Source organism: Phyllostomus discolor, chromosome 7 (assembly GCF_004126475.2).
Source record: "Phyllostomus discolor isolate MPI-MPIP mPhyDis1 chromosome 7, mPhyDis1.pri.v3, whole genome shotgun sequence".
Classification (NCBI taxonomy): Eukaryota; Metazoa; Chordata; class Mammalia; order Chiroptera; family Phyllostomidae; genus Phyllostomus; species Phyllostomus discolor.
Genome location: NC_040909.2, coordinates 14569403 through 14583580, shown reverse-complemented (window position 1 = coordinate 14583580; position 14178 = coordinate 14569403).

Below are 14178 nucleotides of genomic sequence, written 5' to 3'. Positions count from 1 at the left end.
ACGACAGCAGACCCGGGGGCGGGGAATGAGCTTGACGAATCTGGAGGCCACGCGCGGCCTCGTGACTTCAGGATAGCGTTATCTCGTTCCTTGTGGGCCTCTGCTAGACCCTTTGCAAAGGCAATTGAGAGGCCCCGCTGTCAGCAGCCTGATAACGCGCCCGGGGGTTGGACTTCATTCCACAAGGGCCTCCTTGCTCCTCGGCTGCCTCAGAGGACAGAAGGGGGACGTTGAAACCAGATAAACCTAAGTGGACTAGATAGAACCCTAGCCCTGCATACCAGGCTCTCGAAAACCAAAGGTCTGTACATTTCTGTCCCTGGACCAACCCTATACCTGGAACTTGTTAGAAATGCAATTCTAGGGCCCCACCCCAGGAACTGCAGGTCAGAAATTCTAGGGCGCCCTAGAAGTCTGTATTTTTGCACCCTCTCCAGGTTTGTGGGTGCGTGCTCAAGTTTGAGAACCACCCCCTAAGTTACCAAGAAATTTAGAGCTGTGAAAAAATCATTCCAAATGCCAACTTTCAAAGCATCAGGGTCTGTAGAATTTTTTATTTTATTACTGGGTTTGAACAGATTAAGAGCAACACCTCCCTCCTTTCAATTTTGCACTTGAGATTCTTAACAGCCCTGCCACGCCGATGTGGGCAGATCTGTCACACTGGGGCGGAATACAGTCGTGTGCCCCTTAAGGACGAGAGACAGTCTTAGAAATGCAACAGTAGGTGATTTTTGTCACTGCGTGAACACAAACCTAGATGGCTACTACACACTAGGCTATATGGTACCACCTATTGCTCCTGGGCTACAGTGTTACTGGACAAAACACGAGAATACATCAAACACACACAAAAAAGCAGTCAAGAGACACATGAACATGGCATGTGTTTCACAGCAAACGCTTCTTAAGTAAAAGAGCACACTCTAAAACAATGACAACAAATATAGTAAATACATAAACCAGTAACATAGCTGTTTTTTGTCATCAAGTGTAATGTACTCTACATAAGTAACCGTGCTGTGCTTTTTATGTGGCTGGCAGTGCAGTACTCAGTTTAAGCCAGCGTCCCCACAAACACTAGAGAAATGTGTTGTGCTAGGACATTTCAAAGCCCCATTACAAGGCAGTAGGAGTTTTTTCCGCTCCATTATAATCTTGTGGGACCGCTATCGGTCCACTGTTGACCGAAACGTGATTCTGTGGCACGTGACTATAGTATCGTCTCGTTTTACACTTGGGAAAACCAATGCTCTGCGCTGTGTGTTAGCTTGTCCAGGATCGTTGTCTGCCACGAGCTCTGGGTCTGAAGTTTTGTTTCTTGACCTGGAAGATGGACACAAGGGGATAAGCCACAACAGAACTCATTAAGTTGTTTATTTGTATTATGTCTCTTTCTGTATCTGTTTTTAAAATGACTTAAAAAGTTATTTTTTACTTTTAAAAAGTTAAAAAATAAAGTTGACTGTATAAAAAAAAAAACCCTTATACATTGTGTAACGAAATAGCTACAATTGTACCTGCTCATCCCCGGCTCCTTTTCCACTGGACTTTTTCCCTGGGAGACTGAGAAATAGTCACTGGCTTTCCTTTCACAGGTTCTGTTCTTGCCTGGAACACAGACTCACTCCTCTGGTGCGGAGGTCCTCTCTAACACGGCAACACTCATCCGGAACTAAGGAGCGAGCCTTTGGCGGCAGGCACACTTGAGTTGAAAAGTTGAAATTCCAGCTCTGCTGCTTAATGTTTGTGTGAGTGGGCGAGTCACTTAACCTCCCCGAGCCTTAGCTCCTTCGTTGGTAAAATGGGGATAATAACATCAAACTCACCGGGTTGTTGAGAGAGTTGCAAGAGGTGGTAACTAGAACACATTTGGCACATGCAGCATGGTGGTGGGGCAGCTGATGAAATCAGAGTTACGCCTGTAGGGTAATTTCCTGATTTTGAAAGAGTACAAGCACTAAAGCTTAAATCATAGTTTTACATTAATTTATTGATTTTGATATTGCACTGTGTTTTTATTAAGACTGTTTTTGTTTTTACAAAAAAAAAAGGTATCATCGTTGCAATGGACTCTCTATCCAATCAGAAAAAAATATGTATAAACACACACATAGAACCATAAAGCAAATGTGGTAAAATATTGACGTTAGGAGAATCAATCAAGCAATTCTTTCTACTGTTTTTACAACTTTTTTCTAAGTCTAAATTATTGCAAAATAGTTAAATTTTTAAATGATATTTCATTGATTATGCTAATACAGCTGTCCTGATTTTTCCCCTTTAGGCACCCTCCACCCAGCACCCCCACTCCTTCAGACAATCCCCACACCGTTGTTCATTTCCGTGAGTCCCGCATACAAGTTCTTCAGCCACTCTATTTCCTACACTGTCCTTTCCATCCCCATGGCTATTCCTTAACTACCTATTTGTACTTCGTAATCCCCTCACCTCTTCAACCATTCCCACAAACCCCCTCCCATCTGGCAACCATCAAAATGCTCTCTGCATCCATGATTCTGTCTCTGTTCTTCTTGTTGGCTCAGTTTGTTTTTAGATTCAATTGTTGATAGATATGTATTTTTTTTGCCATTTTATTGTTATAGTTTTGATCTTCTTTTTCTTAAATAAGTCCCTTTAACATTTCATATAATAATGGTGTGGTGATGGTGAACTCCTTTACTTTTTTTCTTGTCCGGGAAGGTCTTTATCTGAGCTTCTAATCTAAATGATATCTTCGCTGGGTAGAGCAATCTTGGCTGTAGGTCCCTGCTTTTCATGACTGAATATTTCCTTGCCAATCCCTTCTAGCCTGCAAAGTTTCTTTTCAGAAGTCAGCTGACAATCTTATGGGACACCCCTTAGGTAACTGCTTTTTTTCTTGCTGTCATTAAGATTCTCTCTTTATCTTTAACCCTTGGCATTTTAATTATGATGTCTCTTGGAGTGGGCCTCTTTGCATCCATCTTGCTTGGGACTTTCTGTGCTTCCTGGACTTGCATGTCTGTTCCCTTCACCAAATTAAGGAAGCTTTTTTTCACTGTTTTTTCAAATAGATTTTAATTTCTTCCTCTTGCTCTTCTTCTTCTGGCAATGATGTGAATGTTGAAGCTCTTGAAATCCCAGAGGCTGCTTATACTATTCTCGTTTTTTTTAATTCTTTTTTCTCTTGTTCTTCTGATTGGTTGTTTTTTGTTTCCTTATGTTCCAAATCATGGATTTGATTCTTGGTTCATCCACTCTACTGTTGTTTCCCTGTAAATTGTCTTTTTATTTCAGTTAATGTACCCTTCATTTCTGACTGGGTCTTTCTTATGCTGTTGAGGTCCTCACTAAGTTCCTTGAACATCCTTATAACCAGTGTTTTGAACACTGCACCTGATAGGTTGTTTATCTCCGTTTTTTCATTTAGCTCTTTTTTTTCTGGAGTTTTTATCTGTTCTTTCATTTGGGCCATATTTCTTTGTCTTCTCATTTTGGCAGCCTCCCTGTGTTTGTTTCTATGTATTAGGTAGAGCTGCTATGACTCCCTGTCTTGGTAGCATGGTCTAATGTAGTTGGTATCCTACAGGGGCCAGTGGCACAGCCTCCCCTATCACCTAAACTGTGTACTTGTGTACTCCAGGGTACGCCCTTTGTGTGGGGTGAGTACACCCTTCCTCTTAAAGTTGAGCCTAAAGTTGGCAGATCAATGGGAGGGATTTACCGAGGCCAGTCAGCTGCAAGGATTGGCTGTGACCACTGACCACCAACCTCCACCCTCCGTGAAGGGTCACCTGTTCAGGGGCAGGTGGTGGTGCTCCAGCGTGGTCTGGAGCTGTCCACTGGGTGTGCCGGCCTGGGTTTTCCCAAGCGGTATGGGCCAAGGTCAGCCCCCACCCGTGTTTTGCTGGAGCACCCTTCCTGACCTATAAAGCAACCTGAAAGGCTGCTACTATTGCTGGGTTTGGAGATTCCCAGGTAAAGCCAAGCTTGAATCTAGGTGGGCTGCTGCTAGTGCCAGGCCTGAACCTCACTGACCCAGCTCTTGCTTTTTGATGGGATTTAGGAAGTTGTGCAGCATGAGCCAAAAACAGCCTTCTGTATGGAAAAACACTTGGGTTGGCCTGCAAGTTGGGTGGGGTGGGTCTCTGAGGATCTGCAAGGTGGATCAAATGGTGTTATCCAGGTTGAGGTAGTTTCAGATCTGGCACCAGCTTGCTGGCCCTTTGGGGGAGGGTTTAGAAAAGGGACAATGGCTTCTGCTGTCCTTGATGCCAGACACATCAGTTTCTCCCTGTGTACCACTGTTGCCTTTCAAGCTGCTACCCCAGTGTTGGAGCTCAGAGGAAGTGATCTGAGTAAGTCTGTATGTGGGTTCCTTAAGGGGAACTGGTTGGGGCCCCTGGGTGTTCTTCTTCTACTGACTCAATCCCTGCTGGTTTTTGCAGCTAGAAGTTGTGGGGGACTTATCTTCCTGGCTCTGGAACCCCTTGCTTGGGGGCCTGGTGTGAGACTGGGACCTCCTTGCTCCTGAGATATCCCTCCACACATGGGTGTGGGACCAGCCTGTTCTGCATCTGTGCCCCTCCTACCAGTGGGGATAGATGCGGTTTCTTAATTCTGTAGTTGTCATACTTACATTTAACTGGGTTTGTAGGTGTCAGACTTCTGTTCAACTTGATTTCTGATGGCTCTGAGTGACGGTTGTTTTATATTTAGCTGTAATTTTGATGCGGTTGTGCGAAGAGGCGAGCCATGTCTGCCCATGGTGCCATCTTGACCGGAAGACAAAGTTAGATTTTAAAAAATCCTTAGCAAACAACAGCTTCAACTTTTCCCACCTTTCCCCTCCCCCTGCCCCTTACAAGCTGCATGACAATACGCAGCAGGCATGTTTAAACCGAATTGAGGCAAAAAGTGTTTAGCCCGGGGTTGTGCTAAACAAACTGAAGCCAGCAGGCCCCTGTCCACTGATGCCTGCCTCTGTATGGCCTGCCCGTTAAGGCCATTTTACACTTTTGAATGGTTGAAAAATCAGAAGAATATATTCTGTGACACTTGAAAACCAATATGGGATTGAACCATCAGTGCCCACACACAAAGTTGTGTTAGAACACAGCCACTCCCAGTTCTCTGCATGTGTGGCCGCTTTTACACTATAGCGGCAGGATCGAAGTGGAGGCCTCATGGCCACAAAACCTACTGACGGTAAGAGCTTGCCCAGGGACCACAGATTGTAGTGGGTTCCTGAGATGTTAGAACCTGACTTGGTATTGTCCTTGAGCTAGCAATAATAATAATAATAGCCACTGTTTCACTGAATGCTTTACCAGTGGTGTGTGGCTCTGCATCAAGATTCAAGTTTCACTTCACAGAAGAGAAAACGAGGCACGGTGGAGTTCAATGACTTGCCGCCAGCCCCAGGGCCAGGAGGCGATGGAGTCTCTAAGTCACACTGTCTGACTTTCACGCCTGAGTTGTTTTTTGCAAGGCCATGCCTCTTTCTGCCCGTACTTGGTCTTTTAGCTCCCATCCAAGTGAAGTGTGCGTATATGAGGGGAGCCCCCCACAAAAACTGACTTTACTTATTTAAAATTGCGTATTTATTTTTACATGTTTAAGCTTCAGTCACCTTCAAAGGACTCCTCATCTGATGCAATACACCTATCAAGACATTTTTCCCACTGCTCAAAACAGTTTTTGAACACGTTGGTGGTGATGCCTTTTAGTGCTTCTGCTGCTTTTTTTCTTTTCACCTCTTCACATCAGCAAAACCTTTCCCTTTGAGGATGATTTTCATCTGGGGAAACAAACAAAAAAAGAGTCACTTGGAGTGAGATGGGGTGAATAGGGAGGGTGGGGCATGGTGACCCTGACGTTTTGGTCAAAAACTGCTGAACACTCAGCTTGGTGTGGGCAGGTGTGCTCGTAAATCACTCAGCATGTAATGGGCAAATGTGTCGAAACAGTCTTAAAAAAAAAAAATCACTGAAGCCAAACGCAGCTCTCACAACAACACCAGCTGGTACACAGACACAGATGGGTTCCTAGAACACTCCTAGCAGGGGAAGCCTGTACTATAAGGGGCCCACCCTCCAGAAGATAATTCTGGTTTGTTTTTTGGGGGGGTGGGGTCCCTCCTCAGATAGTGTGCTGGGATGTAATACCTGCTGCTCCGGATTGTGGCAGATACAAATGACCATGAGAAAGCTGCCCTCAGGGAATTGTGTCCAGGGGAAAAGGTGCTCACACACACACAGCTACATACAGCACAGGCTCAGTTGCAGACCAGAGCTGCTCAGTGTGGTCCGAGGGCAGTGGCCTAGAGGCAGAAATTCCAAGTAGGGACTTAGAAACTTGCCGCGGTCTGTGAAAGCTTGTCTGTTAAATCTAGTAACAGGAAGGTGGGTGTAAATTTTGTACGTATATTTTTATTTCCTTTGTCTAGCCATTTATTTTTATCATGTCTTTACAACAGGCTCAGTCCTTGAATTGATGGGAAGAGACTGACAACCACTGAAATGAAACTGATTCTTCACCAAAGGCAGTTCGAAAAAACACAGAAGCCTCGTCGATAGCACAAGAACAATGAAAAGAGGAGAGGCGTGGGCCCCAATAGCACAGACGGAAACTTTGTTTTTCTATCCTAACAGGGCTTTGCACACAAGTTAAGAATCAATCTCGGCCCCTTTGATCAATTGGTTTTCCCTTGTGGTCCTAACAGAGCTTTCCTTTTCAAATGCCTCTGAAATTTCGCAAATGTCAAGTCTCGACGTCAGTTCCGACCTTATTGCAGTGTAAAAAAGTAACGAATTTTACATGTGTGATATTTTTAAAAGTCCTTGGAAATCACTGTAATTTGGAACAGGTTTCAGGACATATGTTAGAGGCAAGAAAACACAAGGCCTCCACTAAAGGGACATGGCAACCAATTGTGATGCATGTTTGTCTCTTGGACCTGGGGGGAAAAAAAAAGATAATTACAAAGGATGTTATGGGACACTGGACAAGAGTTGAATATAGACTGTGGATTAGAAATAACATTGTAGGTGTACGGCAGGCCTGCCCCCGGGTCTCGCACAGCTCCCTGTGCCAGAGCAGACAGTGGCCTGAACCATAGCCCAGCCTCTGCCCCTGGGCTGTAGGCACTGGAGCGAGCTGGAAAGTGGGGGGGAGGGGGGGCTGGAAAGTGTATTTAATACAACAAAAATATTGTATTAATACTACATTTCCTAATTTGGATAATGATACTGTGCCTATGTTCTTAGAAAATACTAGTATACTCTGAAATATTGAGAGGTAAAGGGGCGTAATGTCTTCAATTTAATCTTAAATGGTACTAATAATATGTATACTATATATAATGTTTATGCATAGTATAAATATGTTTATATATTATATATAATGTCTGTATATATATATATATATCACTTGTATAAAATAACAGATCAAATAATGAACAGATAAGGTAAAATGTTACTAATTGATGCATTAGGTATCTTATATCAAAATAAACTTATTTAAGAAATTCCAATCCAAAAGAACCTATGCATCCCAATGTTCATAGCAGCACAATTTACAATAGCCAAATGTTGGAAGCAACCTGAGTGCTCATCAGTAAAGGGATCAAAAACTATGGTACATTTACACAATGGAATTCTAATGCAGCAGAAAGAAAGAAGGAGCTCCTACCCTTTGCAACAGCATGGATGGAGCTGGAAAGCATTATGCTAAGTGAAACAAGCCAGGCATTGAAAGACAAATACCACATGATCTGACCTTTAACAGGAACCTAAACAACAAAACAAAGAAACAAGCGAAATATAACCAAAGACACTGAAATAGAGAACAGGCTGACAGTGACCAGAGGGAAGAGAAGAGGGAATCTCAGGAGAATTTCAGGGGAGAATGGGAAGGGTTTACAAGAAACAAATATAAAGGACACATGGACAAAAACTAGGGGACGTGGAAATGGCAGGGAGGTGGGGAGGGATGGGTGGGTGGGCTGGGATGGGAGTAAAAGACAGAAAACTGTACTTGAACAACATTTTTTTAAAAAAGAAGAAAATAATAAAAAAAAAACTAAAAACGAAGTCTCTGCCCTGCAAATGTGGACAGCTTGGCCATGCAGCAATTCCTTATCTTTCTCGTGTTTAAGTTTCCTGACTCAGAAAACCCTGAGATCTTGTCTAGGAGCTAAGTGAGCAACCAGCTAACGGTATGGTCGTAAAGGAATAAAATGATAAAATTGTGAAATAATCGGCTGTTTCCCCACAGCTCCAATTTCCTAAAATTAGCAGCTGCCATATGACAGTCATGAGTCTTAGGATGTCCTTGCCCTTATGTCTTCAAACCCCCTTTCAGTTTCTAAAAACAGATGTGTTTTAAAAATATCTAAAAATATAAAATGCCCCCAAGTGAGGCCTGCCTTAGGGGGAAAAATGAGCACTTCATTCTGAACACCCTTCTCTCCTATCTTCTTCATGTCCCCGTACTATCTGCCGAGAGCACCTGCTTCCCCAGCATCTCTCAGCCACGTCTTCGCAGGGTTGTTCTTTTTCCCTTCGTGTTGGATCTAGGCCTGTTGTTTCTTGCTCACCTGGGACCCTGGGTTCAGCCCACCCTCTCCTTACAGCCACATCTGTGTGTGTGACTCCCTTCTCTCAACGATTGATCACAGGAATTTTCTAGCTCAGTTGAAGGTTACAAGATACAGCCTGAAGGTGTATTTGTTCTGACAATCACCATGTTGGCTCACCAGTGTCTTAAATTTTATGTTGCTACTGGGGTTGTCAACATTTAAGCAGGGGAATTTACATAATCTAGATACACAGTTTCTCTTGGAAGATCAGAGGAGTGGCTACACCAGGCCCATGGTCCCATAGGGTAACCGTAGACTGGAGATAGGTGTGGGGACACTTCTAAGGCAATAGTAGGTCCCTTGAAGGTGGGCAATGGTCTCCATCGGCTCCACATCACTCTTGACATGACCTGCAGGCTCTATGAGAGATTGAAGTTTGCGGCTTCAGGTAATTTGATCACACCTCTGTGATTGCTGTATTAGACACATCTGTGTGACACTTGGGGTTCATTAGTCACCTGTCTCCCAAACCCTAGGCTGCCTGTTTCATGGCACCTGCCCCTGCAGCACATCTGCCACCCCAAACCAACCATGTGGAGACTCTGGCTCCTCCAGACGTTTCTGGACTCACCGGAATAAAGCACCATGCTTCCCGCCTGTCCGCCAAAGAGGCCGGCAAGTACAACCCAGAAGGGCAGGCAGGTTCACCCCCCATAGGACAGTGGGAGACGAGAGAAGGGAAAGAGCCAGTAAAAACCCCTCTCTCCCTTTCTCCTCTAGATGAACACTTTCATGGTGTGGTTTCTCAGCATAGCCTGTCTAGAGACATACCACGTGGTCTGGTGGGTGTATCACAGGTGTGCACAGGTAACCAGGTTCTTAGTGGTCGAGGACAAAGAATTGAACCGAACACACAAAGTTTATAGCATAAAGAAAGAGGGAAGATTTATTAAGTGATAGTACACTCCACAGGACACGGGAGTGGGCCCAACTCTGAGCAGAGAAGGAACATGTGGGCTGGGGGGATTCTATTCTTATAGGGCAGAAGCTCCTCGCTAGTCTTTGGCGGGCTTTTCCTGCGCAGGTACAAGGAGTTGGATTTCAAAGCTACTGCGCATGTGTGGTTTCCCATGATTTTCTTGATTGGCTACTGGAGAAGGGAGTCCCACAATGTTATTTCATTATAATGATATTATAATGAATCAAGGGTAGATCTCAGGCACATTCCATGATTCAGAGTTATCCCAGAAAACAGGAACAACCCGTCTTAGGGTGTCCTTGTCATGTATAGATGTTTTCTCTACCTCAGCCCTGCAGGGCCTCTGGAGTTTCCTTCCTGACTATCTCCTGCCTCAGGTGCACCTGCCAAGACACTGGCCTTATGTCTTCAAGGCTGTTACGGAGCAGTAGCCAGCATTGTAACACATACCTAGTGTTGCTCCTCATCCTTCCCTCTCATGCCCTCTGCCAGTGACTGCACCTCCCAAATAAACCATTAGCACTTAGTTCTTGCCTCAGACTCAGTTTTCTAGGGAGCCCAGGACAAAATAATTATTTACTCAACACAATGAAGTTGCCCGGCAGCCTACCATATCCTGTATGAATTTCTTGAGCTTTCTCTAACCTAGGGCTTTGGAGGGGTGCTACCTAGGATCATAGGTCACAACGCATCCCAAAATCAAACCCCGGGTTTAATGCCTCTTTCTTAATGAAGGAATTACCAATGGCAGTATCTGAAGGAAATATCTAACTTCTGCCATTTATCTTTCTCTGGGGTATGGCTCTTTATGTTCTGTGTTTTTCAGTTCAGGCCCTCGTCTTTCTTATGAGGATCACTCTGGGGGTCTCCTATACTGTTTTGTGGCCTCCAGCCCCACCATCTTCTTCCTGAGTTGAGCCTTTGCGTGTATCATTCCCTTTGTCAGAAATTCTTCCTTTTCTGTTTTGCCTCCAGCCAACTTCTATTTGATCTTTTCAAACATTGTATAGGAATTCAAGCGTGGCCTCTTGCAAGAAACCTTCCCAGACTCACGCTCACACTAGAGTGATTACTGCTATAAACTGACTGTTGGCGTGTTCCCCAAATTCACATGTGAAAACCTAATCCCCGGTGGGATGGCATTTGGGGGTGGGTCTCTGGGGTCTTTGGGTGATCAGGTCGTGAGGGCAGGGCCCTCGTGAATGGGATTGGAGCTTTTATAAAAGAAACTGCAGAGCTCTCTTGTCCTTTCCACCATGTGAGAACGTAGCAGGGAGCTGGCCTGAACCACACACCGAATCTGTTGGCAACTTGATCTTGAACTTCTCAGGCTCCAGAACCATAAGAAATAAATTTCTGCACTATAACTGATGTGGACACTGGCCAGCAGTGTCTGTGGCATTTTGGATGAGACGAGACAAATTCACACGGACCACCAAAATCCTGTGAAGGAAAAGGGACGGCACGGTCACTCTCTCAAGGGGAGAGTGCCTTGGAGTGCCTTAGCCACTCTCTGCAGAGGGGAATGCCCCACCCTTGCCTTGACAAGCTTTTATTGTGTTTCATTTGCATAGGAATACGGGGTTTATATGTAAAGCTCATCAATCATTGTTAGGCAGTAATGATTAAACAATAGATAACTTTCAAAGAACTCTGAGGGCTTATCTGAGCCAGGGTCAGATAGTTAAAGGGCCATAAAACTTTGGGGAACAAACTCACTTAGTGCTTGGACCATTATCATTTAAATTGAGGGTATTAGCAAAGCAAGTTTCATAGGATTTTGTGCATTCTTTCTACACCTGATCGCCTTATCGCCCATAGGAACCTGCTCTTTCCAGCACAGGGCCACACCCACCCTGTCATTGTTTCAGGCTTAGGTCAGGCAGGGGAAGTGAGGCAGCCAAGACATTAGGAGACTTCTTGCAGACAGAATGAGGACTCAGGCTATGTCAAAGCCCAGGGGTGAGGGTCTATCACCCCCTTCTTCTATAGGCCCCCAAGTCCTTCCCTGAGGGCCCCTTCATGACCACGACTGTCTTAGGTCATGCCTCCTTTAAGGAATCTTACCCATCATTGGCTAACCAGTCATCCACCCAGGGCCAAGCAGGATGAAGTAAAAGGGGGCAGAGGCGGTGCCCCTACAAGGAAGATGAGCTTTGACTCCTTAGTGGCTTCTGGTCTGAAGGTTGCTCACTCAGCCTTAGCCACGGCGGGTGTGTGGGGGGGGAGGTGGTTACAGCTTCGAAACCAGGCAGGTCAGTTCCCAACAGTAACCTACACTGATACATCATAATCATCCTAAGTTCCTAGTTTACATTCAAGTTCACTCTAGATGTTGTACATTCTTTGGGTTTTGACAAATGTATAACAATGTGTATCCACCATTATGGTATCACACAAACTAGTTTCATTGCCCTAAAATCCTCTGTACTCTGCCTGTTCATCTGTCCCTCCCTCCAACACCTGACAACCACTGATCATTTTACTATCTTCATGGTTTTGCCTTTTCCAGAATGTCATATCATTGGACTCATATAGGATGTAGACCTTTCAGATAGCTTCTCTCAGTCATAGGCGTTTAAGGTGACTCCATGTCTGTTCATGGCTTGATAACTCATTTCTTTTTCGCACTGGACACTATTCCATTGTTTGGATATACCAGTTTATTTATCCATTCACCTACTAAAGGACATTTGATTGCTTCCAAGGTTTGGCAATTATGAACAAAACTGCTATAAATATTTGTGTGTACATAAGTTTTCAACTAATTTGGTAAATACCAAGAAGTGTGATTGTTGGATTGTATAGAAAGGGTATGTTTAGTTTGGTAAGAAACTGTCAAACTGCCCTGGCTGGTGTAGCTCAGTGGACTGAGTACCAGCCTGTGAACCAAAGGGCTGCCAGTTCAATTCCCAGTCAGAGCACATGCCTGGGTTGCGGGCCAGGTCCCCCATGGGGGGTGCATGAGAGGCAGCCACACATTGATGTTTTTCTCTTTCTCTTCCTCCCTCCCTTCTCTTCTCTCTAAAAATAAACAAAATCTTTTTTTTTTTAAAGAAACTGTCAAAACTGTCTTCCAAAGTGGCTGTACCATTTTGCATCCCCACCAGCAATGAGTGAGAGTTCCTGTTGCTCCACATCCTTGCCGGCCTTTGGCATGGTCAGTGTTCTGGATTTTGGCCATTCTAAGAGGTGCGTAGTAGGATCTCAATGTTGCTTCGGCCAGTATCCTTCAAAAACAGGGCACAATAAGCTGAAAAGGCCTAGTTTAGAAGTCACTACAGGTGACACCTAGATGCAATACCCGATCCTGGACTGCATCCTGTCCAGGGGGAAAGTGCTATAAAAGACATTATCAGTATAGTGGACAAAACTGGAATAGGGAATGTAGGTTAAAGTCTTATGTCAATGTTGAATTTGACCATTATCTGTAGTTTCAATCTTAGGACTTAAACACTGAGAGATTAAGGGGGAAGTGGGCCTGATATAGGCAACCTACTTTCAAATGATTCAGAAAAATACATATAAAGGGAGGAAATGTGGCATAACGTTAGCAATTCTGAAAGAGCATATGGGAGTTCTTTGTACTGTCCTTGCAGCTTTTCTGTAAGTTATTTCAAAGTAAAAAGTTTAAATAATTTTTCAGAGCTGCTTTTAATATTCCATCCATATCCTTCTCTTTTTTTTTCTCTCTCATTCAAGGACATTCTCTCATTGATTTTACAGGGAAAGAGAAAAACATCAATGAGAGAGAGAGGAGAATCGATTAGCTGCTTCCTGTATCCACCTTGATGGAGAATCAAACCCACAACCTTTGGGTTTGGGACGATGCTCAAACCAGCTGAGCCACACCGACTTGGGCTCCATCCATATTTTTTGATGAGCACATAGTATATTCTGAGGAATGGAATTGCAGGGTTGTAAGGTGCTGCATCTTCTACTTGGCTGGCTAAATAGTTTACAAAGTGCCATGGATATCATTATTAATTATAGTTATCTTTTTCTAGCACTGAAAAGGAAGGTGGTCAGCCGTGCTGCTATCAAAGTGCAGGCCTTGGACCAGAAGCATCAGCCTCACCAGGGTGCTGATGGGAAATGCAAATCTCAGTATGATGTTATGTGAATTATTAAGTCAGTCAGAGAAAGACAAATACCCTATGATTTCACTTATCTGTGGAATCGAAAGAACAAAATTAACAAAATTGAAACAGACTCAGAGATACAGAGAACAGACTGGTGGCTGCCAGAGGGGATTGGGGTTGGGGGAGAGGGTGAGAAAAGCGAAGGGATTAAGCAGCACAAATTGGTAGTTACAAATAGTCAGGGGATGTCAGCATAGGGAATATAGCCAATCACATTGAAATAACTATGTATGGTGCCAGGCAAGCACTGGAAATATCGGGGGGTGGGGACACATGGTAAAGTATATGACCATCTAACCACTTGCTGTACACCAGAAACTAATATAAAATTATACTGAATGCAAACTGTAATTGAAAAATAACATTTGAAAGAGGTCATGAAAATAAAATTCTAAGTCATAACTATAAAAAATGCAAACTCTCAGATCCCCCAACCCAGACTTGCTGAATCAGAAACTCTGGGGGTACAGCCCAAGAACCTGAGTTTTCACAAA